Source organism: Miniopterus schreibersii (genome assembly GCF_964146895.1).
Source record: "Miniopterus schreibersii genome assembly, chromosome: 20".
NCBI classification, from domain to species: domain Eukaryota; kingdom Metazoa; phylum Chordata; class Mammalia; order Chiroptera; family Miniopteridae; genus Miniopterus; species Miniopterus schreibersii.
This window is the reverse complement of record NC_138122.1, coordinates 16229788-16256454: the sequence shown is the minus strand read 5'-3', so window position 1 is coordinate 16256454 and position 26667 is coordinate 16229788. Positions and strand designations below refer to the sequence as shown.

Below are 26667 nucleotides of genomic sequence, written 5' to 3'. Positions count from 1 at the left end.
AGTTGGATCGTTTAGGACTATAGATTTCCGTTTTGTTTTCTTAGTGATGTTACTCTCTTCTCCACTCCTCATTACCCAGGATAACACCCTTCATGTAATATTTAAAAAATTTGCATTAAAAGTTGAAACCTATACCTAGTAGACTTTATAATCATAGCGTGTAATTTTTATCTAATTTTCACCTATTGAATTGGATCATCTTTGTTCACCAGAACCTTTATTTCACTGGAATGAGTCTTCATGCCAAATTTGGCATCACTCAAGAAATAGTGCTAGTATTTAAAATTGACAAAAGATGTCAAATAATTTATTCTTTTTTTTAATCCTCACCTGAGGATATTTTTTCCATTGATTTTTAGAGAGTAGAAGGGATGAGGGAGGGAGAGAGGAGAGAGAGAAACATCGATGTGAGAGAGACACATAGATTGGTTGCCTCCTGCACAAGCTCCTATTGGGGGCAGAGGTCTAACCTGCCACACAGGTACATGCCCCTTTGGTGCAAGGGCCCATGCTCTGACTACTGCACTACACCAACCAGGACAGATAATTTCTTATTTTATTGTCTTCATTACTACTAGGTAAATGATAGATTATAAAAATATTATGCATTTATTTAATACCTGTTTTTTGCTTTCCTTTTATAGCTTTTATGTCTTGGCAAAAAGTCACTTTATGGGTAAATTGACATATTATGTTCATAATATATATGGATAAGTAAGATTTTTGTGTAGCTTGAAAATTTTAAGAGTGGACAGTCTTTGCTAACATTAAATGGGAATTGAATAACTGTCAAGGGATCATTTGATACAGGGAATTTGCTTATCTTAAAATTATAAAATGCTTTTTCCCATCCGAAGTCATCCAGTGCCTTATGTTGCCAGTGCAGAGTTTGTGTTTCAGTTAGAAAAGAGTAGTAATTGCTAGTGTTATTTGGCGTGAGATTTACATGGAAGGGAAGTGTTGGGAGCATGATGTATACTTGTGCTGTTTGGAACTTTATATATATATTTCTTTCTTACACTGTTCTTTGAATGTATGCCAGAATAAGATTTTAGTTTTTTCTTTCTTTTGTTTCCTCACCCAAGGATATTTTTTCCATTGCTTTTTCAGAGAGAGTGGAAGGGAGGGGAGAGAAAGAGGGTGTGGGGGAGAGAGAGACAAACAGACACACAAACACACACATTGACTGGTTCCCTCCCACATGCACCCAGACCAGGGTTTGAACCTGCAACCCAGGTATGTGCCCTTGACCACTAATTGAACCTGAGACCCTTTGGTGCGTGGGCTAATGCTCTAACCATTGACGCACACTGGCTGGGGCAAGGTTTTACTTTTTAATGTACTGAAAAATAAATCCGTGATGTTGAGCAAGCATCTGTAAATTTTTTATATAATTTAAAATAACTTCTACATGTTTTAATTTTGAACTTTAAGCAGGTAGGAGCTCTGAGTCATTTCTTCTGCCTTGAAACATCTTCCTCTTTCATATTTTTATTCGTTTCTTTTATAGGATTTGGCTTAGGCTTATTAACACAATATTTACCAAATGCTATTTATTTACTAGGCACTATTATGCCCTAGGCTTTCTGTATGGAGTGGTAAACAAGATTATATGGTCTCTGATCTCATTTAATTTGTAGCTTATAAAGGAAAAGAAATAGGCATAGGAGTTGGAATTACTTGTAAGTTGCTTTTTTGATTCAAGTGGATAAGATATGTTGAATGCTTAAGATAGTCTTCTGCTTTCTTTGATACACTGGAGGTTTTACCAGAATCTGTCTGGAAATTCTCAATCAACTGTTAATTTAAAATAAATGTACCATGTCACATGTTAAGGGAATTTTAACAAAAAAATGCTATTGGTTGTGGATTTTAACAGTAGATGTACACAGTATTATTTGTCTTTAAGAATACAAAGAAAGGATTGCCTTTTTGTATGGTTAGTTGAATTGCCTTATTCTCCACAAGAGACATTTTAGTATCAGGTTAAAATAAAAAAAATTATAGCTCTTAATGTTTTTTGGGAAAAATATCATATGACTGACTACATAGTTTAGCTAGTAGTCACTGGGTTATTAATTAAGTTTCCTCAAAAAAAAAAAAAAGTTTCCTCATTTTATGCTTCCTGTCCTTTCTCTTTTTTTCTGGAGGAAAAAAAAAAGTTCTCTAGGCCCCACCTCTTTTTAATTCTTTAGCAGGGCACTTTTTTTTTTTTTTTTTAAACATATCTTTATTGATTTCAGAGAGGGGAAAGGAGGGGGAGAGAGAGATAGAAACATCAATGATGAGAGAGTCATTGATCGGCTGCCTAGCCCACAACCCGGGCCTGTGCCCTGACCAGGAATCGAACCCCGATCTTCTGGATCCTAGGTTGATGCTCAACCACTGAGCCATGCCTGGCCAGGCGAGCAGGGCACATTTTTATACATTATGCCAAAAATGTAAATACTTAAAAGTACTTTCTGTCTTGCCTTGGATTTCTCACTGACACATTTGGTGAAGTGGTTTAAAGTATCCAATTTCATATGCATTGAAAGTAAAAGCTAGCCGTGAAGCGAGAAAGGGAAGTTTTCTCATCAGGATTTAATAAAACTGTCGTAAAGCAGTGTTATATGCCCAATAAGACTTTTGGCTCTTGAAATTTAATAAGTATTTCTGTACTATTATATTTACTTTTAGGCATTTTTCTAGTCTTGGTTCTAATCTGTAAGGAATATTTTTCTAGATTAAACTCAACCCAGTATAATTATGTTTACAATGTATTTCAGATATCTAACTTTATTTAGGATACTGGTTGATGACTTTATCTGTGCATTTTGTTTTACCCATGCTTTTGTTATTCTTAAGGTTTAAGTGATTTGCTTTAAAATTTTAAATTGGATAACTCAGGAACTCATTTGTTATTCCTTATTAGTGAAAAAAATGATTAGGTCATGGCATATTGTTCTAAGTGACTAATTTCTGCTAACTAAACCGTCTATAATAGGCTAGAGTAAAGAACATTTTGTTGGGGTTTTACTATGTAAATATAAGCCCATCAGGAAATTTATGGCTAAGAGTAAGACTTCAGGATTAACAAGGTACATAACCTAATTACTAAAATTCTGTGGTACACCAAAAAATATATTTCTCCCCCTGATCTATCAAAAAATAGGTATAATTTTGGTTCATTCACTCTGGACAGTTGTTGTGTTCGCCTTTGACATTTTTAAATTTGACAATCTAAGGGAAAAGAGCTTAGTGTCCCTGCCTAAATAGTCAGGTATCACATGTTTTAAAAATTCTTTCAGCACATCAGTTGAAAATTGTTGCTCTAGGTCCATCCATGCTGTTGTGAAAGGTAAGATTTCCTTTTTTATGGCCAAGTAGTATTTCATTGTGTAAATACACCCCAGCTTTTTTATCCACTCATCTACTGATGGGCAGGCACTTGGGCTGCTTCCAAATCTTAGCTATTATAAGTAGCACTGCAGTGAACATAGGGGTGCATATATTCTTTCAAATCAGTTATTTTGGGTTTCTTTGGATGTATCACCAGAAGTGGAATCTCTGGGTCATAGGCAGTTCCATTTTTACTTTTTTGAGGAAACTCCATACTGTTTTCCACAGTGGCTGCACCAGTCTGCATTCCCACAATGCATGAGGGTTCCCTTTTTTCCACATCCTCTTCAACACTTGTCATTTGTGGATTTCTTGTTGGTAGCCGTTCTGACAGGGCTGAAGTGATATCTCATTGTGGTTTTAATTTGCATTTCTCTGATTAGTGACATTGAGCATCTTTTCATATGTCTACTGACCATCCTTATGTCCTCTTTGAAGTGTTTGTTCAGGTCCTTTGCCCATTTTTTTTTCTTTTTTTGTTAATTCTCACACGATATTTTTCCATTGATTTTTAGAGAGTGGAAGGGAAGAGGGTAGGGGAGGGAGAGGGAGAGGGAGAGAAAGAAAGAGAAACATCAATGTGAGAGACATATCGGTTGGTTGCCTCCCACACACTCCCCAACTGGGATGGGGATCAAACTTGAAACCCAGGTACTTATCCTTGATGGGGAAATCGAACCCTTGACCTTTTGGTGTGCAGGTCAACGCTCTAACCACTGAGCAACACCGGCCAGGGCTGACCATTTTTTAATTGGATTGTTTGTGTTTTGGGTGTTGAGTTATTTTGAGTTCTTTATAAATTTTGGATATTAACCCCTTATCAGATGTATCATTGGCGAATATGTTCTCCCACTCAGTGGGTTTGTCTCTTCATTTTGTTGATAGTTTTCTTTGCTGTGCAAAAGATTTTTAATTTGATGTAGTCCTGTTTGTTTATTTTTTCTTTTGTTTCCCTTCCCTGAAGAGAGATTAGGCAAAATCCTGCTATGAGAAATGTCTGAGATTTTACTGCCTATGTTTTCTTCTAGGATTTTTATGGTTTCGAGTTTTACATTTAAGTCTTCAGTTAATTTTGAGTTTATTCTTGTGTATGGTTATCAGGAGGTGTTCTAGTTTCATTTTTTTTGCATGTATCTGTCCGGTTTTCCCAACGCCATTTATTTCAGTTGACTGTCTTTACCCCATTGTATATTCTAGCTTCCTTTGTCAAATATTAATTGACTGTAAAGGCGTGGGTTTATTTTTGGGCTCTCTGTTCTGTTCCAGTGATCTATATGTCTGTTTTTATGCCAGCACTATACTACACTATATTATTTTGATTACTGTGGCCTTTTAGTATAGTTTGATATCAGGTAGCATGATACCTTCAACTTTGTTGTTCTTTCTCAAGGTTGCTGAGGCTGTTCTGGGTCTTTGTATTCCATATAAATTTTTGGAATATTTGTTTTAGTTCTGTGAAAAACACCATTGGTATATTGATGAGAATTGCCTTGAACCTATAGATTGCTTTGGGTAGTATGGACATTTTTTATGTTAATTCTTCCTATCCATGAACACGGTATATGCTTCCACTTATTTGTACATTTCTTAACTTATTTCTTCAGTATTTTACAATTTTTGGAGTACAGGTCTTTTACCTCCTTGGTTAAATTTATTCCTAGGCGGCTTATTTAAATCCTATTTTATTTTTCAATTACTGTTGACATACAGTATTAGTTTCGGTGTACACCCCAGTGATTAGAAATTATATAGCTTACTAAGTGATCATCCTCATAAACTTTGTACCCACCTACACTATACATAGTTTTTAGAATATTATTGATTATATTCCCTATGCTGCACTTTACCATCCCCATGACTATTCTGTAATAACTAGTTTGTACTTCTTACTCTTTTCACCCTTTTCACCTATTCTTTAGTCTTATTTTCCTTAACATACTGTACATTTATCTCTACATTTTACATTTCCTCAGCAATATGTCTTAGAGACATTTGCTTAAGTATTATATTACATTCTGTAATGTGAACATAATTTTTTATTCATTTAGCTATTCCTCTATTGATAAATATTTAGGTTATTTCCAGTATTTTGTTTTTACTACCTGTTGGAGTGAAGATTTTATTTACATATCTCTCAGTGCACATGTGTGAGAACTTCTCTGATATATCAAGAGAAGTAGAGTTGTTGGGTCATATGGTGTGCATAGCTATAGTTTTAATATACTGCCAAAATGTTCTTCAAAGTAGCTGTAATAATTTTACTTCTACCAAAAGTATATGTCAAGTAGTTATTTTCCAAACTCATTCCAGTATTTGAAATTAAACAATATCTTGCTTTCTCCCAATTTTTTTTTTAATCCTCACCCAAGGTGGTTTCTTGATTTTAGAGAGGAAGAGAGAGGGAGGGCGGAGCAGGTTACAGAGAGAGAGAAAAAAAACACTGATGAAAGAGACCTCAGTCAGTTGCCTCTCTTATGAGCCCTGGCCAGCAATCGAACCCATAAGCTAGGTATGTGCCCTGACTGGGAATCAAACCCTCAACCTTTCTGGTACACAGGACAATGCTCCAACCAACTGAACCACCCAACCAGGGCTCTGCCGATTTTAAGGATGGAAAATAGTTATCGTTATTGTTTTAATTTGTATTTTTCTGATTATTTGTGAGGTTGAGCATATTTTCATATGTATCTTGAACATTTGCATTTCTTATGTTCAATTTTTTCTATAGACAGTATCCTTTGTCTAATTTATTTTTTCTTCTCATGGATTATAGGACATTATGTGCTCAGTTCCTTTTAGATTGTAAAATAGCTTTAGGAAAATGTGCATTTGTTGTCTTAGAGTTGTAATTTTTTAAAAGTATCTCTGATGCTTAAAGGGAAAGGTTCATATTTTGACTGAAATGCTTATAGCATTGAGCAAGTAGTTAAGGAGTGGGAGTGGTGTGTGGAGAGTAGAGCAGGTGAGGACTAAGTCACTCTGGGAGGCACCTAGATTGGCTTCTATACAAATAAGTTTTAATTTCTTTTAGTTAAATTAATTTTAGTATTTTTTTTCCTTAGCATTTGATTTTTCCAGTTATCTTTAAAAGCCTAAATTGTGTGTATACTTTTTAAGCCAACTTTAAGATATAATTTATATATAACAAGGAACCTAGTATAATTCAACAGATGTATACACTTATAAAATCACTACCCCATTCAAGATATAGAATATTTCTATTGCTGCAAAAAAGGTTCCTAATGCTCTTTTACAGTCAGTTCTCCCCCCTGCCCCAGTAAACCACTGATCTGATCTCCCCGTCACTATAGATTAGTTTTGCCTATTACAGAATTTAGCAAAAATGGTCATTCCCAGACCTTTTATGTGGACTTCTGAGCTTATGATTATACTTAGTTTGTTAAGAAAGTGAACTTTAAAAATGATTAACTTTTAAAGAGTTGTTGGCTAAAACATCTTGAATTTGTTTAGAGTCGAGAGTAGTTTCTGAATGGTGACCTGCAACTTTACTTCACTCTTTAATGAGAAAAAAAATTTGTTGTAAATTCTGCAGTGGAAATACTGACACAACAAGGTTAACAGTACTTGCATCTTTGAAATGAGATATAGCCTAGTGGAATGAAGATAGCAGTAGCTGATCTACCCCTATCTATTTCCGTACTTGCCTCTTAAATGTTAGTTTCATTGTACTACATACCATTACATATATTGATTTTGGTTTATATTGTCTTGTACATGCAGACATTGTTCTGAATAAAGGACAATATCCAAAATGATAGTGTTTAGTTCTTGCCAAAGCTGTATTTAAAAAAAATGATTTTCCATTTCAGTAGTCTCCTTTTTGGGAAAAAAATACCTTTCCATATTTTTTATTTTTTCAAGTAGATTAAGATAGTAGAGGGGAGTGTATCTAATCTGATTTCTAGCCCTTTTGCAAGTGTAATCTATGTCAGCCTTTTGTATTGCAGGTTTTGGATTTGAATTGAGAACCTCTCTGTTCTCTGAAGGCATTTTCTGTTTTAATTTTTTTAAATTTGGGATATAATACATATGTGTGTAGGAACTTTAAATTAAATCTTAATAACTTTTTACATGTGTATAGATCCATGTGACTACACCCAGATTAAGACAGAACATTTATAGCTCTCTTCCACAAAGACTTCCACCCTTTTCCAGTCAATACACACCTTAGAGATATTCACTATTTTGACTTCTACAAGTGCCTTTATTTTTTAGTTTTATAGTAAAAGTTCTTCTTAAAACTTTTTTGTTGTTGTTGTTTTAAATAAATTTACGAGAGCGCTGGAATGGCATACCTACTCTGTTAAAGTTATAATCAGATTGCTTGGAAGGCATGGAAGTCAGCAAGGTGAATTATGTAATTCAGATTATTAATAACATCATTTTAGGGTAGTCTTATGCAGCCTTTCTCATGGTTAGAATATACTTTACCTGGGACTAGAGTACAACCTGCTTTTCATTTGGATATTTTAATAAGGAAAGTATAGAATAATAAATTAATATAATGTTCATGTACTTAGGCTAATTTAATAATATTGATCATCTGTCATGTTTGTCAGATTTTAAAGAAATTACATCAAATCAAAAAATTATTCAAATTTAATAACAGAATTAATACGAGGAACTTGCCAGTGCCTTTCACCAGTTGTTTACATTTTATTTCATGTTTTATCATTCTTTCCATTTTTTTTCTGAACCATTTGGGAGTAAGTTGGAGGCACTGTGACCCTTTGCCTCAAAATACTTTAGAGTTTATTTTCCAAGAATAAGGTAAGGATGTTCTCTTATATGATCATAGAGCAATCCTTTATGAGTTTTTATAGTTTAATTTTGAGGATAATCTTATATCTAAGTTCTTAGATACACCTCAGAGTTGGCAGATATTTCACATATTACTTCAGGTTCCTGTATGATCAGAATTTTCAGTATGCTTTTAAAGTTCTTAACTAAATGCATATATTTGTTTATTTTACCTGTCAGTCAAGACATTTTGACATTTGAGAATTAAAGTGCATCTTGCTGACTTCTGCTTGTATTTCATTGGGTGGTTGTCACCAGGTATTACAGTATCTTCACATAATTTTTGAACTAAGAGTTACTAATCAGATTTTAGTCTGTTAATGTCCTTTGTGCACATCTAACCAAATGAGCAACTATCCACATTGGAGTACTCAAAGAAGGTGGTAGTATTCCATGTGCCTTGTTCGAATATTCTGGAGCTCAATTTTTCTCTTGTACATGTAACTTCTGTAGTTTTCTTTTGTTATATTTGCATTTTAATTTTATATCTCTTTCCTTAGTATCTAACTTTTAGTACTTTAATATACATTGTCATATTTGAGGAATTCAAAAAGATCCTATCATTGTTTTCGGGGAAAACTGCATTCAGGTGATCATGTCACATCATGGTGAGGTATCCATTCTACCCTGGTATTTAAGATTCTAGAAGTGTACTAGTTCTTTGACCTTGGACAACTTACTTAATCCTTGAGAGACTTGGAGTCCTCACTGTGAAATAGGCTAAGTAGTACCTACCTCAACAGTTCTATGAAGATTAAGTGAGATATACTGTATGAAAAGTACATAGCTCAGTGACTGGCTCTTTGTTCTGTAAATTCTAGCGTTTAAGTAGAAAGATAATGGTATTTCTTCAGTTTGGTTTTAACAAAATATTTATATATTCCTTTAGACTAGTTTTACTTAGCCTTCATTGTTCTGTTATAGTATTTAAATAGAGTTCTATATGCAGTATTTTAACTTGTTTTCTTTGTGAGTAATAGATTTTTCTATAATGAAGACCTTTTAAGAATTTTTAATGTATACAGTTGATCCTTGATTAACAAAGGCTTGAACTGCATGGGTCCACTTATATGTGGATTTTTCTCAAATATATTGGAAATTTTTTCGGAGATCTGCAACAATTTGAGGGCAATTTCGCCATATCTTTTTTTGTTTTTAATCTTCATCTGAGGATATTTATCCACTCTCAACCAGTAAAACCCTGTTCTTTTTCCAGAATTGGTTGAAGTCCCTTGCTCCAGAAGTTAAACCATCGCAAATGTATCTTCTCATGTGGTTTTTTCTTCCAAGTTTTCTTTCTTGGGAAACATTTTATAGTGAAATATGACACACAAAGTGCACGAGACACAAATGTACAGTGTAATGAATGATAAAGTGAATAGTCATGTCAACAGTACTCGGGTCTAGAAATAGAACATCACCAGCACCTCAGAAGGCTGCCCTGGTTTGTTTCTTTTTACATGTATCCCTCTCCCTTCCTCTTAGAAATAACTAACCACTGTGCTGGTCTTTAGGGGCATCACTGTTTGGCTTTCATTTGTATTGTTATCTATGTATGCATTTGTAACAGTACTTTAGTTTTACCGGTTTTTGAATGGAATCATACTGTATGTATTTCCTATTTTGCTGCTTTTGCACATTTGTATGTATTGTGTGTTGATCTGGTTCATTTTTATTGCAGTTATTTTGTACAACATACTACATTTTGTCCATTTTATTGTTAGACATTTGTGATGTTGCCAGTTTGGACTATATGAACAGTGCTGCTATGCGTATTTTTAAAAAATGTTTTTATTGCCTGGCCGGCGTGGCTCAGCGGTTGAGCATCGACCTGGGATCCCGGAGATCAGGGTTCGATTCCCGGTCAGGGCACATGCCCGGATTGTGGGCTCGATCAATGTCTCTCTCATCATTGATGTCTCTCTCTCTCCCTCTCCTTTCCTCTCTCTGAAATCAATAAAGATATATTTTAAAAAAATAAAAAATACATGTTTTTATTGATTTTAGAGAGGAAGGAGAGGGAGAAGAGAGATAGAAACATCAACATCTGCATTAATTGGCTTTCTCCTGCATGCCCCCTGCTGGGGATCAAGTCTGCAACTGAGCACGTACCAGACTGGGAACCGAACTGGGACCTTCTGGCGTAGATGATGCTCAACCGCTTAGCCACACCAGCTGGGCACTATGCATATTCTTGATACATTTCTTTTGGTGCAGTATCTGCATTCTAGGGTATATAACTAGAAGCACAATTGCCAGGCTACAGGATATATATATGATGATAATCTTCAACTTCAATGCCATGTTGTTTTCCAAAGTGGTTTATCAATTCACATTTCCATTAGTAGTGAATGAGAGTTCCTACTGCTCCACATCTTCATTAACACTTGATATCGCTGGTGTTTTCAATTCCTCCCTTTCTTCTGTCTTGACTGATACAGGCATCAGTAGACTGTTGTTTTACATTAAATATATCCAGATTATTGAGTTCTGTCTCTACCTTTCTACTGTTTCCTAAGTAACACTTTCTTTATATTTCTCTCTTCTATCTTTAGGCCTTCAAGAATTTATAAGAACTCAGTATACCGCATAGTTCAGATTCTCTTTGGGAGTGTTAATACAGTAGCATGTTTATGACAGTCTTTGCAGATTTCCATTTAAGCTTTTAAAAACTTCAGACTTACATTTTACCCTAGAAATTTTAGGCAGTGTCATTAGATCTGAGTTGCATTGGGGGAAGAGGCACTTTAAATATTATTTAAACATTTAAATAATATAGAATAGATTGTTAATTATTACTAAGCAGTGCTACATGAAAGTAAACATTTGACTAGGGTAAATATACATGGAACCAAAAGGGAAGTAATCTGGGGAAAAAAACTTGTCCTTGATATTAGAGTAGGGATAAATACCTGTGTGTATTACACACACACACACACACACACACACACACACACACGCACGCACACACATGCACACAGATTCTAAGATTAATAAAATAAATTCACCTTTTTTATTTGGACAAAGAATATGACCACACCCACAAGATGAAAATGAATGTGGATACTCTGGGAAACAAGATGGTAGATTGTTCTCTTTAGATGGTAGTAAAGTGACATTCATTGAAGAGCAAGTTCATTGTTAAGATTTTTAGCCAGTGTGACCAAGGCAGAATACTAGATGAGTAGTAAAATTGTTGAATTGTTAGCCATCTGACTGGTTTTCTTTCTGGTAAAACTTTATTAGCAATACATCTATACAAACACAGAACATAAAAATTAGCTTTAATTGCCATTTCAATTGATGTATTTCTGATTTAAGCTTTTCTGATTTTGGAAATGTTTACTTTTATCCTTGTTAAATAGATTTTTATTTCAGTCATCAGTACAATGAATTATAAGTTGTGCTCATTGCTGAAATCACTGCTGTCTTTGATTCATAATAAAATCAGATTTCATAAATCAAAGTAATTACAAGATCTATAATAATTTATTTCTGGAAATAAATTTAAGTATTTAAGAAAATATTTGATTACTTTTAATATTCATAATACAATGTTTCGCTTTTTCTTTGAAGTTATAAATTTTTTTTTAATCACCTGAGGATATTTTTTCCATTGCTTTTCAGAGAGAGAGAGAAACATTGATGTGAAACACATCCATTGGTTGCCTCCCACTTGCACCCTGACCAGGGCTGGGATTGAGCCTGCAACCCAGGTATGTGCCCTTGGCCGGAATCGAACCCAGGACCCTTCGGTCATCAGGCTGACGATGCTTTAACCACTGAATCAAACCAACCAGGGCTGAAGTTGTAATTTTTTGATTACAGTAAGTACTCAATGTTGTTGATAGGTTCTGTGACTTTAAGCAAAACAACACATAAAACCATTTTTGCCATGGGCCAATTGATATAAACAAAAATTAAATTCCTATGGCATCTCATCAATGTTTTAAGGACATGACATTGAACAAAACTGTTGTTTGAGGACCTACTGTGTATTAGTTTTAGATAACTTAGAAATCATCTGATTTCTAACATTAGTGTGAAAAAATATGGTATAATTTGTATTACAATGTTATAAAAATTCAAATTAGTATTTTGTCAAGAAGAAATCTATAAAACAAGTCTTTAAAAAATACATTTTGTCTAAGTATACAATATCTAATAGGAATATCCTGTGTTTAGTTGATACAGGAAATAGTAAATGTAATGATTTGTATTTAAGTTACAGTAGTGCCATACTTCTGTCTCGTTGACTGTTTAAAAACCCCCAATATACATTATTCAGTTATGATATTATTAAGGAAATCAGGTTGAATGTGTGAATAATCTGATTTTGTTATTCAGGACTTTTGGTTGCTGGTGACAGAAACTGAATTAGAGCTTAAACAAAAAAGTACAGAAGGGAAGCTTTGTTGGCAGAATACTGGAACATCTTACATAATTGAAGAACTGTGGTAGGCAGCTTCTGAACCTTAAGGACTGGAAGTGGGGGTACAGTGTCTCAACTGTTCGAGCTTTGCATCTCTCTGGGCATTGATGTGATTCTCTCAGGCTTCTCGTGGCTCATGGCTGCATAGTTCAAAGTCTCTTCTTCCTTGTAGTGTCTCAGTAATACTTTCCATGGCAACCCTCGGCCAAAAGAAATAGCCAACAGTTCCATTTATTAAGTGGTTAGGGCTAAACAACTTAAGTATTTCCTAACAACTTATTTGAAAAATTGATACATATAACTTGAAAGAAAACATTTAATTTCAGTATGTATGCCTGATGGATACCGAACAAATTCTCAAACCTTGGAACTGGATGAGACATTCCACTTCTGTTGTTCCACATTGATTTTTACATGGTATTTTGTTTTTATCATAACTGCTGAAACCCCTGCTTCTTAAAGAAATGATGTCATTGAAAGGAAAGTTTTGTGAGCTAATGTTAAAATTATGAATGACCTTAGATAGTCGTTTGTGTGGTCTGCTAATGTCAGTTTGCTGTATTTCTCTCAAAAATTTTAAACAGCCCTATATTGCCCTTGTAAATTTATTGTATTCCCCAAGGTACCCAGGGTATCTCAGAGCACAGCTAGGGAACCATGATTCTAGTAGAAGAGAAGGATTCTGTTTGGTTCCCCCTTAGATCATGTGGTCGAAGGAATAGGCTATGATTTGGTCAACCTGGGTTTACTCACCCATTTTATGCTTAGAAGGGCATAATCTATTCTGGATATATCAGTTTACTTGTTTCTAGTTTAAAAATTATAAACCACATAAATTAACATCTTGTAACTGTGAAGTTTGTTTATGGATTTGAAAGCATGATATTTTGTACTTTTAAAATTATCTGGGTAATTGAGGATAAAAGACCTAAACCTAAGTGCTAGAACTATAAAACTCTTGGAAGAAAGCACAGGGGAAAAGCTTCATGATGTATTTGGCAATGATCTCTTGGATATGACATCAGAAGCACAGGCAACAGCCCTGGCTGCCATGGGTCAATGGTTAGAGCATTGACCTGAGCACTGAAGAGTTGCAAGTTTGATTCCTGGTACCTGGGTTGTAGGTTCGATCCCCTCGGTTGGGAGGCTTGTGAGGCAACCAATCAATATGGTCTCTCACATCGATGTTCCCCCTCCCTCCCTCCCTCCCTCCCTCCCTCTCTCTCTCTTCCTCTCTCTTTCTCTCTCTCCCTCTCTCCCCCGCTCCCTCTCTCTCCTCCTCTCTTTCCCTCCCCCCACACCTCCACTCTCTAAAAATCAGTGGAAAAATATCCTCCTTTGGTTTAACTTTATCAAGTTGGAAGAAACTGTTTTGTAGTCTCAACCTATTTGTGAACCTATCTGTTCTTCCTTTGTCAGTTCAAAAAAAGGTTGAGAAAAGGACAGAAAAGGAATCCAGTTTTGGTCGTAGAAGCAAAATTATCACACAAAGAATGGAACATATTTAGGATGTTTTAGGAATGACTTAATTGTAAGGCCTCAGAGATCAAAGAGGAAAATGAAGACCACCTCCTTCTTCTCACTTTCATATTCATATGTTTTATATTCCATCTTCCTTGTTTTGAAGCATACAGAAACCACCCTTATTTTATATAAAAGTGACATATTAATAGCAGTTTATGACTGATATTACAGTTGTTGTCACAATGCTAAATCATGTGTACTTGCAAAAATGCAGTAAAAGTTTAGTGGCTTGATACTAGAAGAGCTCTGAGAATCTGGTTGGTAGAGAAAGGGCCAGTTTGGGTATAGGAAATAACATAAACAATGGCAAGGAATTTAGAATGAACATAGAATGTCCTAGAGGAGAAGAGTAAGATCCTCATTTGAGGAAGACTTTGTTGCTGAGAAGAAAGGTCCTTGTTTTATGGAGACCTTGAGAGGGCAGGTCCTCATTGTGGGGAGACCTTGTTGTTGAGAGGGATGCACTAGATCTTGACAGGTACTATGATAGTCCTCTTAGAGTTACCAGAGTGTGTAGAGAGTCAGTGTTGCTTGGCTCACTCAATTAAGTGATTTCTTTTCACTTAGCCTCAAATGCCTGTGACTAAAATTTTTGCTTCAGCAAAATCATATATTACTTTTTAATTTTGGACTTTGAAAGTTTATAATGAGTAGTGGAAACTTGCAAGTTTTTCAGTCCTAAGGATTTTTTTTTTTTTTGGTATGAAGAAAGTCACAGAGATATTGCATTTATGGTAAGAACTACAATATAGAGGTTTTAAATAGACATAGGTGTGCTTGAAATGTTTATTCAATGGGTGGGTAATAGAAAACCCCAGTTAGTTTCTCATATTTACCTAAATTATGTTTGTTTTTTAATCCAAAAAGAAGTTATTGAACATGTTCTCCATCTTCATTAGAATTAGTATTCATCAAACATTTATTTGAAGACACAAGTACAGTGAGTCTATGTTCTAATGTTATCTCCATTTTACAGATGAGTAAACTGAGTGAACTACCCAAAGTGATACAAGTAAGCTTGGAGCCACAATTCACATAGTAAAGAGTCTGATTCCAGAACCTGTACCCTTTCTAAATAACCTCTATTGTAATGCCTCTCATTGACAGATAGTGTAAGGTCCTTGGGTTCAAATCTTGAGTAGGAAAATGACCTGTATAGGATATAATAGTCTGTCTAGTAGGACAGATAGAAATGTAAATAATTATAATGAGATGTAGTAGGTCTTATAAAATAAATCTATATTGAAAGTGCACAGTGACCTCTGCAGGGAAACTTTCTTAATGAAAGTTTTTAAGACAAGAATTAAAGGATACATAGGATTTATCCAAATGGATAAACTGGTATGAGTAAATCAGGCAAAGGTAATAGCAGTAACAAAAGCTCATGCATGAAAAATTTAAAAGCAGCTTCAAGTTGTTTGTTATGGATATGAATTTTTTGAGCAGGGATGTTTTAGTGAAACTTCTGTTGATGGGATGGGATATGCCAGGTGATGCTAAAAGAGGAATTGACCAGAATCTGTACTGCTGTAAGTTCAGTTGTAACTGTGGTTATTTTGTTTCTTAGGTAATTGAAATTCAACACATGTTGTGAGAACTAGTTTGCTAGACCAAGTGGCAGTGACACTGGTAGCACAGAATGCAAAGATGGAAATTGAGTATTTCAAAGAAAGCAGTGGGAATTGGTATCAGATTTTGTTATTGGAGTCAAATGGTTTCTAGCCTTAAAGACCTAGGCAGACTAAGATTCCCAGTGGAGTAGTATTAAAAAAGAAGACACGGTAGGGGATAGGGGAGGGAGGATAGTGATTCTGTTTAGGATATGTAGAGTTTGGAGGTGCTATACTGACAGTCCAGAGGAGATCTGGTACTCTGGTACTGTGTTAGCAGTGGCAGTCAGGGTTGGGGAAGAAGGAGCTTTGTGGTGGTAGCAGAAACCCTGAAGATACAGGCTTAATGGTTTGTGTGGGGGAAGGACTGGATACTATTAGACGTGGCCCTGGTCAGGTATGCTTATGAATCGTTTCAGACTTATAATGGATTGGAAAAATAGGTCTCATGAAGAAAAATGAGAGAATAAAGCAGCCTGAGGAAAGATAGTTATGTAGCAGTTTCTATATATGAAGGTTTTGTATTAGCATATAGTGCATTATCACCTAAACCCCTCATTAATATATTACCTACATGATTTTTTGGGGTAGTATTTGTGTACCAAATGGTAATGCTCCTTAAAATCAATGGCATGTTATAGCTGAATTGACAAGTTTTTTTCTTTTTTAATGGTATTTAAATTTAATGGTATGATTTGAATTCAGTCGCATCTCAGAGACAAAATGCAGATTTTTCAATATTCATTAGTGTAAATATGTAGTTTTTGTGTTTGAAAGGTATTTTTCTATGTTCCATTGAAGTCATCTCAGATATCACCAATAGTATGCATACCACACCATAGAAACACTGGTAATTGAAAAAATAACTGTATGCTGTAGAATACAGGATTTAGGTTAGACGTTGAGTATGTGTAAATTACTAGAAAAGAGTATAATCTCATCCCAAGGTCTTCATATTTCTTTGCATTTTGGCATATATGTGTCCTCACTAAAAAGAGAAGTACAGAATGTATTGTCCAATCATAGGCCTGATGTTTACCAGAGAGCTTGAATATATTCATTATTCCTTCTGTCTCAGACATTAGTTTCTTGGACAAACTATTTTCGTTTTGGAAAATGCAAAGAAATACATGAATGGCTCAGATTGACCTTGGAGGTGTGATATTATTAGTTATGTTCACATGCTTATTGTAAACTCGATCATTCCCATTGTTTGGATTTTTTTTTTTTCCACGCTGAATTGAATAGTACTGAAGTTTTTTTGTTTTTGTTTTGTTAATCCTCACATGAGGATATTTTTTCCATTGCTTTTCAGAGAGAATGAAATGTGGGGAGGAGGGAAGAGAGGGGGAGAGGGGAACATTGATGCGAGAGACATTTACTGGTTGCCTCCCACTTGCACCCTGACTTGGAGTGGGGATCAAACCTGCAACCCAGGTATGTGCCCTTAATTGGAAATCGAACACATGACCCTTTGGTGTGAGAACTGATGCTCTCACCACTGAACCACACCGGCCAGGGCAGTACTGAAGTTTTTGATGTATAAAAATATACTCCACAATGTGCATAGAATAGATTTATGTTAGGCTATATGTTTGAGAACTTTTTCATCTTGCTTTAAAGAATACTTTACCAATATTTTAATATATTTAGTATGAATATAAGTAATTTGGACAGTATGCTTTTTTTTTAAAAAAACACAAACTCTCCCCCCTTCTGATTAATGGGTTAAGCAAAATGATAGTTTAAGAATTTTTTAAATTTAAGGTTTTGTTTTGTTTTCAGTGTGAACCCATGACTATTCTGAGTTTTTCTGAGTTGTTAAGTGCAGTCATGTAATAACAAAAAAGGAAAAATAAGCGAATAAGCTTATTTCTTATTAGCCCTCCTTTTCCTAAGTAAAGCATGTTGCTGAATTCTACTTTTTGACTTTCACTGAGAAGTTCCTTTTCTTCCTGTATTTGGATGGCAGTCACATGTGTCCTTCTGTTTACGTGAGATAAATATTAGTAGTTTAAAAGGGCGGGTCAGTCTTTTTCTGGGGATCTGTTGAATTGTATGGTTTTGAAGGGATTCTTAAGATGGTGTTCTGGTCAAGGCAATTTCTGTTTTCTGTTTGTTTTTTGTTTGGTTTTTGCTATTTAATAATTGAGGAGAACTGCTTTGAAAGAGTAGGTATTTGAACTCACCATTTTAAACAAAGCCCACATTGTAATGTGTGGTTATTGAAGGTTATTTGGGTTTTTATTGGCTTGTTTTAAAAAATATGAGTAACCCCCTGCCCAATTGCCAGTATATAAATTTTAACTAGGCCAGTAGAAGAGTGGGTTCTTTTTGTTGCACATACCCTCTACTACTTGAATTTTGTCTCTCTTCTTTGAATGTACCTATTGACAAGCTGGAGTGGACAGTTTTTAATTATGACAGCAGCTAAAAATTCAAATCTCTTCATTGTTTAATTGTATGCTTAAAGGATGAATTTGTATTTTTATATTCGGCTTTCTGGTCGTTGTCCATTTTGATGCCTGTTAACTCTGCATACAACTGAGTGGAGGGAACCAGAACTTTGAAGAGTATTTATAGATGGAGAGAAGAACATTAAGATTTCTAATATGTTAATATACTAATAAACAATAAGCAGATTAGCTTGGTTTGGGATAATACTGATAGCCATTTTTTTTTTAGTGTAGTTTACTTGTAGGTTTTTCCTAGAATTGCTGTTGAACATCTCAAGTACCTAAGCAAAATATGAAAATTATGCTCGTTTTTATACATGGTCATACTCTTCAGTTCCTATGGTAAGCTGACCTTCAAGTTACTTTCTAGAAAAGAAACATCTAATGCAGCTAGGGTGGGGGTGGGGAGAATTGGAGTAAATAGAAAGGGATTTGGAGATTCTGTTTTTGTTCCTTTAGGGCAGGATTCAGAAGCAAAGCATATTAAAATAAGCAGTATAAATTTGCAGGTTTCAAAATGAATTGGCATATTGAATTTTGCCTAATTTTTTAGTTGCCTATTTAAAGAAAAATTACATTTTTGGTCTTCACGACCTATTTCATTGATTAGTTTTCTTTTTCTGTTCAGTACACAAGAATATAGAAGTTCATAATTTAAACCTTACTAAAAATTTTTTTGAGAACCAGTTGTAAAACTGCTCATCTGCGTAGGGATTGGATATTTAGGTGTTTTTCCCCCAAGAAAATGCAGTTAAAATTTTATTCTTTGACCCAGTAGGAGGCAGTTACAGAGTCTGCAATCTCATGTTAAGAGATAATCATATATGTTACGAGGGGCAGAGTCATTACAAGGTTCTTTATCTCTTTCTGTCCTCTCTCTTTCTTCATTTAACCTATGGGGTTCAGGGGGAAACAAAGTTACTTCTTTCCTGTTCACCAGAAGTTAACTGAGAGCAAGTAGCAGGACATTGAGTGTGCAGGAATTTTTGCCTTCTGTTAATTTCCCAAAGGTAGACCTCAGAACTAGTACAAGAAACAAAAGAGGAAATATTTTTCCTAGCTGGAGCTATTCTTTCTGATCTTTCCATAGCGATTATAAATATTGAACTACCTCTGGCACTTAGATAAAATGATCTTGCTTGGCTTTTATTTATTTATTAAAAATTTTTTATTTATTGATTTTAGAGGGAGGGAGAGATTGATTTTTCTGTTCCGCTTATTTATGCATTCATTGGTTGCTTGTATGTGCCCTGACCAGGAATGAACCTGCAACCTTGGTGTATTGGGACGATGCTCTAACCAACTGAGCTACTGGGTCAGCGCCTTGCTTGGCTTTTAATTTCATTAATTTGAATGCCTGGATTTTCTGTCTTTTTTAAATAACTGAGACTTAAGTATTTCTTCTGTTTTCTGTTAAATTATAAGGTTGTTTTTTTTCTCTTTTTAGGAGATAGGGAACATTTCTTCACTTAAGATGGTGAACCTAAATGCTGCCTTATAAAATTAGGCGTTAAATTCTTAATTTCAATGGTATAATAATGGCTGCCTTGTGTGTTTTTTTTTTTTAAATGGAGAACATGGAGGCTGAAAATAACATTACAAATTATTCATAGAAATACCTTACAATTCTATTAATGATTTAACCTGAGTTAGTAGTATGAACTGAATGTGCTCTATATAGAAGTGATTATAATCAAGTTAAGAACACAAAAAGAAATCTTTACACTTTCTTAAAATTATTTAATATTCACCCTTTTTAGCAGATTACATGTGATCTTTAGTTTTAATCTTTTTGGTCAGCACCAGAAATATCTTCATCAAGAAATCATGTATGATTTATGCTTCCCCTCTTCCTACTCCTTGTGTAAGGATTAAGTTTCAAAGAAAAATCCTTGTAAAATAAGTGATTTTAAAAGGTACAAAGCCAGTTTGCTCAAGTTACTTTGATCACAGTTTATCTTTTCTGAGAACATAGTTGGGGGCTTCCTTTTGCTTACTTGAGATGTAAAAAGCAATAAGGTGCATCTGAAGTGCAGCCAAATCTTAATATCTAAAAATGCTAGAGCACAATTACAGTACTTTGCTTTTGACTTCTCACATTTTGAGTCAGTATTTCAGCTACTTAAATGAAGACATGATTTTAAGTATCGATCACCATCCGATTATTTGAAATTCTATTGCAGAACCTCCTTTGAGGGATGTGTTCAGAATAGCTCCCACACTAAAAAAAAAAGTCTGTCTCCATTCCTGCCTCTCCCCCCCAAAATAGAATGAACCACTAATGTGGTCACAGAATTACCAAGACTGATTTTTGGTCATCCTCTGTAGAAATGGAGATTTTACTTGTTATAGTGAACATTATCGCAAGTGTTGCTGATTCAAGAGACTTATTACCAGTAAAACTTTTTTTTTTTTTTTAAATCCTTACCTCAGGATACTTTTTCCATTGCTTTTCAGAGAGTGGAAGGGAGGGAGGAGGTGGGACAAGAGACAGAAACATCAATTGGTTGCCTCCTGCACACGCTGTGACCTGCTGGGATCGAGCCTGCAACTGAGGTACGTGTCCTTGACTGGAGTTGAACCCAGGACCCCTCAGTCTGTGGGCCAGCACTCTAACCACTGAGCCAAACTGAGGCAATAAAAGACTTTTTGACACAGAAATGTGATTATAACATGGGGTTCAGCTGATGGTTTCTGGCAACATACTGGATTTTGTTTTTCAAGTAGAAGGCTGTGGCTTTTGCTTAGGAAATGATACTGTTTTAGCTGTTTATCTGTGTCCTGCAGCTGGCAGAGGAATACAGTACACCAATCATGAATTTGCATTTGGATCCCTGAAAACTCAGGCTTTACTTAGTGTTCTCAAAAGAGGTAGAAAATAGGTGATTTAAAAAAAAAAAATCTTGTTTGGAGATCTCACTAAATCCGGATACTACCTAATTTTCATATTTACTGTTCCTTTTTATTTTTTTCAAAGTATGGTCCTAATAAATAGGGGGAAAATCACACTGAGCGCATTCAGCCCTGTGAAAATATTACAGTTGACACTAGGATTGCAGCTCTGCTGCTGCACCCCCAGTACCTAGAATGCCTATCACCCCAAAATATTTGTCAAATAATTGAATCTCTACCACAATGATTTTAGGATAGGTGAATGCATCTGTACTTTTTGAACTCTCCTTGTTTCTATTTTCATTTATAGTTCACGTCAACAGCAAAGGTTTTAGAAAACCTGAGGTTTGGGCTCCTCTTCAGGGAGTAAGACCAAGCCACAGTAGTTTTATTCAACCGATAAATGCTTGGGTTTTGGTTACTGCTAGTAATTAAATCATCCTCCCATCATGGAATAATCCTACGCAGCATACCACAGAATTCTAGTTTGGGAAGGTCATATCATCCATCAGATATCTGAAAAGTTATTAGGCATAATTGAGGACATTCTGAAGCTGAAAAACTTGCCCAAAGTAGTGACAGTTGTGAAGCTACTTGAAATTTAACATCTCTATCCCTGGCAGGGTGGCTCAGTTGGTTGGAGCATCATCCCATACACCAAAAGGTTGCAGGTTTGATTCCCAGTCAGGGCACATACCTAGGTTGCGGGTTTGATCCCTGGTCGGAGCATGTGCTGCAGGCAACCGATCTATGTTTCTCTCTCAGATCGATGTTTCCCTCCCCCTCCCACTCTCTCTAAAATCAATAAAAACATATCCTTAGGATTAAAAGATAAAAATAAAATTTCACACCTCTGAATTATTTTACATTGCCCCTGCATTCAAGTTTGCTGTGAATATTTCTTAATATGTAGTGTATGTGTAAAAACCATTTTTTTAATGTAGAAAATAAAAAATTCCTTTAAAATTATTCAATGTTCCGTCTTAATGTTTTGAACTCTTAATTACCCTATATTTGGAAATGAGACAAGACTATGCAAAAAATATTCCCTTGTTCTTTTGAAGTTAAAATGTACCGTAGCCAAAAAAAGTACTGCTTAACTCTTCCCCCACGGTCACCCCTGCTCCCCGAAACATTTTGTAGTTTGGAATCTTTTATTGTAGAAATGGTCCAAATGGGCGTGCCTCTTTGCCCTTGTAGCTGACATGGTAGGTGGCATACAGATGATCACATAAGCTATTCCATTCTTGGCTTTCTCTGGGACTCCATGCCCTTCCTGTTGGTCATTACCTCATTATCCTCCATAAAGGGATTTTGTGGTAGGTTCTAATGTAGCTGCACAGTGATAACATATTCAAGTATATTAATTTTTATTCTTCAGAGTTTTCTCTTATAATAGATAAAATCCTATCCATAGTGTAATATGTGACTGTAAAAGTTTTACCTCTTATTTCAGATAACTTCAGATTTTTTTACCCCTTTTAGAGAAGAAACTTAAGGATGATCATAGTTAATCCCTGCCCCACCCCACTTCCCTGGCCATCTGTTCATTAATGATTAATGTGTTTTAAGACACTTGTAATTAGACACTTTAGGTTGCTTAGATTTAACATAACCACTTTACATTCTGTGTCTTCAAATATATGAATATTCAAGGTTACCCAGACATAATTGCTCTTACTTTCTGAGGTATATGTGACAGATATCATGGGATACCTGCTGGTTTTAAGGGAAGGTAACTTGGGACACCAGAGAGCTTCTTTCAGACACATGGCCTTTATCTGGCAAATAGGCCTAAGAAGCATGGGCAGTTTAAAATTTTTGTTGGAAATGTTTCACAATGACACACTGTTTTCAACCAAGTGGATATTTGATTGTGGCTTGGGGTGGTTATGTTAAATCTAAGCAATCTAAAGTGTCTAATTACAAGTGGCTTGGGGTGATAGTTATTGAGAAGAAGAGTCATTGCAGCAGACCTGCCTGAACCTTTTGTGTTGAACTGTTGTTTGGTCCACCTCTTGGAACTTTACACCTTTGGAAACTTTATACAAACACTTCTGTATTAATGGACTTCTCATATCTTTAACAGAATAAATTATCAAGCAATTTCTAAAACATATTGGATTATTCTTACAGTAGATATAGTAATTTCTTTGAATTAAATCTAGCACCATCAATTTATTCTTACCACTAGACTTGACCTATTGAATTTAATGCCATTTCCCCCCTTATTAACTGCTGGACATACATCTATTTGGGATGCACCTTTAAAGCCAGCATATCATAGCTGGTATTGCTTCCTTGGAAGCTACGCTTTATTTCTTAACGATACTGTCCTTTTTTCTACTTGCCACAGGCCTTAAAATTTTGCAGTTATCTTTGACAACTTGCTCTGCCTTTTTTTTTTTTTTGGTCCATTCCTAATCAGTTACCAAGTTTAAGCAATTAATGCTTTCACTTTGGTGTCTTCCTGTGCATTTTCACTATCATTGAGATATTGAGCTCTAAACAATTCATATCTGAGCTACTAGTCCAGGAACATCCTAAGCGACTTCCCCCTCCAAACCAGTCTACTTGCTGCTATCTACTCTTTAACACTACCACTTATGTATTATTATTTCTCTGCTCATGAATCTTTTGGTTTCCCACCATTGAATGAAATCTAGACTCTGCATCCTGGCATTCAAAGTCCATAGTTGTCCCATCTTTCTGCTCTTCCTGAACACTCTTGATATTGTGACCTATTCTCTATTTCTCAAAACTGTTGTGCTTTCTTGCCACTGTAGTATTACTAGCCATCCTCTCTTGAATTATTCCCATCCCTTCTTTCTCTTTACCTAAATCCCACCCGATCTATAAGATCCACTTGAAATTCTCCATTTTCTGTGAAGCCTTCCTGGGCTGTCCCTCTGAATTCTGAGCTGATGCATGTCATTGGATGGTTAACCTTGTAGTACTGACCATTCTTGAGTTACAGTGACCTATGTCACATCATTTAAAAAATTTTTTTAATCCTTACCTGAGGATATTTTTTCCATTGCTTTTCAGAGAGTAGAAGGGGGGGGGAAAGAGAGAGGGAGGGAGAGAGGGAGATGGACAGACAGACATCGATGGGTTCCTCCCATACAAGCCTCAACCAGGGGTTGGACCACAACCTAGGTATGTGCCCTGACCAGGAATTGAACCCACAACCTTTTGGTGTACGGGACAATGCTCCAACCAACTGAACCACCTCACCTGGGTTCTATAGACATAATTTTTAAATATGGTATAAAGGAAAAAATTTATAATATGTATTTCAGTATTCAGATACTCAGCAAAAATTATACCCTAGCAAGAAACGGTCCTAGAGATTTACAGATTCCCCCAACTTTCCTGCTGTACCGTGCTGTACCTTGTTAAACAATTTAATAAGACCAATCTTGATTCTTAATATGGTTTGTATCTGAAGTTGCATATTATGAATAGCTTTATTTCCTTTCCAATATAGTGTGTGGTTAATATGGCATGAGTTACAAAATTTAAATTAAAAGTTACCGAGAGCCAAAAATACTACTTGTAAAATGGTTAGGACACTTTATTATTGCAGGGTTGGGTCTCCTTTTATGGTTCTTACTCAGTGAAAAAAAAAATTTCTGGAGGTTAGGGGAATAATGTGCTGTGCTGATAGACTCCTTCATTTTAGGATTTGGGTATTTTATGTAGTCTTGTTCACACATGTGACTTCGTGTCATGTAATCAGCCCAAAAAGATGAGTTGTCTGCAATACTGAGAGAGATTCCTTGGTAGAAGCTAATTGTATGTTAAAACACCTTAAACGATCATGTCTAATCCTAGATCTCTTGTAGTCATAGTTTTTTAAAGTACTTGTTCCTGTAGTGGCAAAGGTTTACTTGAGAAGCCATCAAAATGCTTTATTGATTGAGGAAAACGTTTAAATAGGAGTAGCTGTAGATTCCTGGAAAGTTTTGCCTGTATAGTTCTGCAGTTTCTGAAGGCATGCCGAGGCCTGATTGGGTCCATTTTGTGTGCAGTTAAACATTATAAAATGTTTGGATGCGGTTGACTAAATAGTCCCCATTGTACCAGTTTTAAAAATAATGTATTATCCTGGCATTCTAATTTGTAGAGAAAAGTCTTGTGGGCAGATCTAAGTGGCTTAACTTGATTCTTTAGTATTTTTACACAATAAAAAAATACCCTATTTTTCTTTTGCAGATTTTCTTGTGAAACCTTCTAGTAGAAAAAGTTCTTGGGACAAACTTCATTTGGTAAGTCCCCCTTCCCCCCAACTGTGCTGTTTTGAGGCAGGTAAAATGAATTTACAGATTAATTTGGGGATATGTTTGTCCACGTACACAGTATGTATACAGTTATTTAGATGAGCTCTTTTTTTATGTCGATTTCAGAGAGGAAGGGAAAGGGAGGGAGGGAGGGAGGGAGAGAGAAAGAAACATCAATGATGAGAGTCATTGATTGGTTGCCTCCTACACATCCCCTACTGGGGATAGAGCCAGCACCCCAGGCATGTGTCCTGACCGGGAATTGAACTGTGATCTCCTGGTCAGTGCTCAGCCACTGAGCCATGCCGGCCGGGCTAGATGCGCTCTTACATTTTAATGTTAAACCTTTAAACATGTTGTTTGTTTCAGTAGGACTCAAGCAAGATTGCTTTTTTCATATATAATTGTGCCATAATACAATATAAGTAGAGATTAAATAAGTTGTAACCCTAATCTTTTGTTTAAAATAGACAGTCCTTAATAATGTGGAGGTCTTTTAAATTGAAACTTGATTCTTGTTTTGAATTTTCTTAAATTGTTATATATCTGTATGAAAACCAAGGCCACATTACTAGACTTAGTGGCACTAATTTGATGTTTAACTAGAAAACAAGTTCTAAAAATTTGTTAGTTCTGTCTTCAGTGTGGATATTAATGCCAGTCCTGTCCTTTTTTTAAACTTAATTTTACTTAAATATGTGTTGTTGTTTTTTTACTGATTTTAGAGAGAGGAAGTGAGAGGCAGAGATAGAAACATCAGTGATGAGAGAGTATCATTGATTGGCTGCCTCCTGCATGCACCGCACTGGGGATTGAGCCCACAACCTGGGCATGTGCCCCAACTGGGTTAGATTCCCATGACCTCCTGGTTCATAGGTCGACGCTCAGCCAATGAGCCACCCTGGCTGGGCATTCCTGTCCTTTTCATAGACCTGTGTGTATCTATTACTACCTAATCATTATTACTGCCTCTTGTTTATGCCATCTGTTTAATTTAGGAAATTATAATCTAATATTATTGAAAAGAATTTGTTGCTTTGGTTTTAAATTTTTAGATCCAAATCATTTCCTTGTTCCAGAACCTTTAGCATGGCATTTTAGGCTCTTTACAAGTGGATTTTTAAAACATCTAGTCACCTGTTTTCTGTATAGACCTATAGCACCTTTTGCTATAGTCACAGTATTCTGCTTATTGTTCCTCACATACTCTCCAATGTGCTTTTTTGGGGGGGTTATTCTTCTGTTGTGCTGTTTCTGTTGCCTCTTTG

At 35.5% G+C, this 26667-nt stretch overlaps 1 protein-coding gene across 5 annotated transcripts in view; it reads left to right on the top strand.

Annotated features, from left to right (window-relative positions):
- Positions 1-26667, top strand: part of MTMR3 (myotubularin related protein 3) — a 107922-nt gene that overhangs the window by 28330 nt on the left and 52925 nt on the right. For all 5 annotated transcript variants that reach the window (XM_081122501.1, XM_081122500.1, XM_081122499.1 and 2 more), the window contains exon 2: positions 25335-25387. The gene's annotated coding sequence lies outside the window, so the exon portion shown is untranslated. The remainder of the gene's footprint in view (positions 1-25334; positions 25388-26667) is intronic.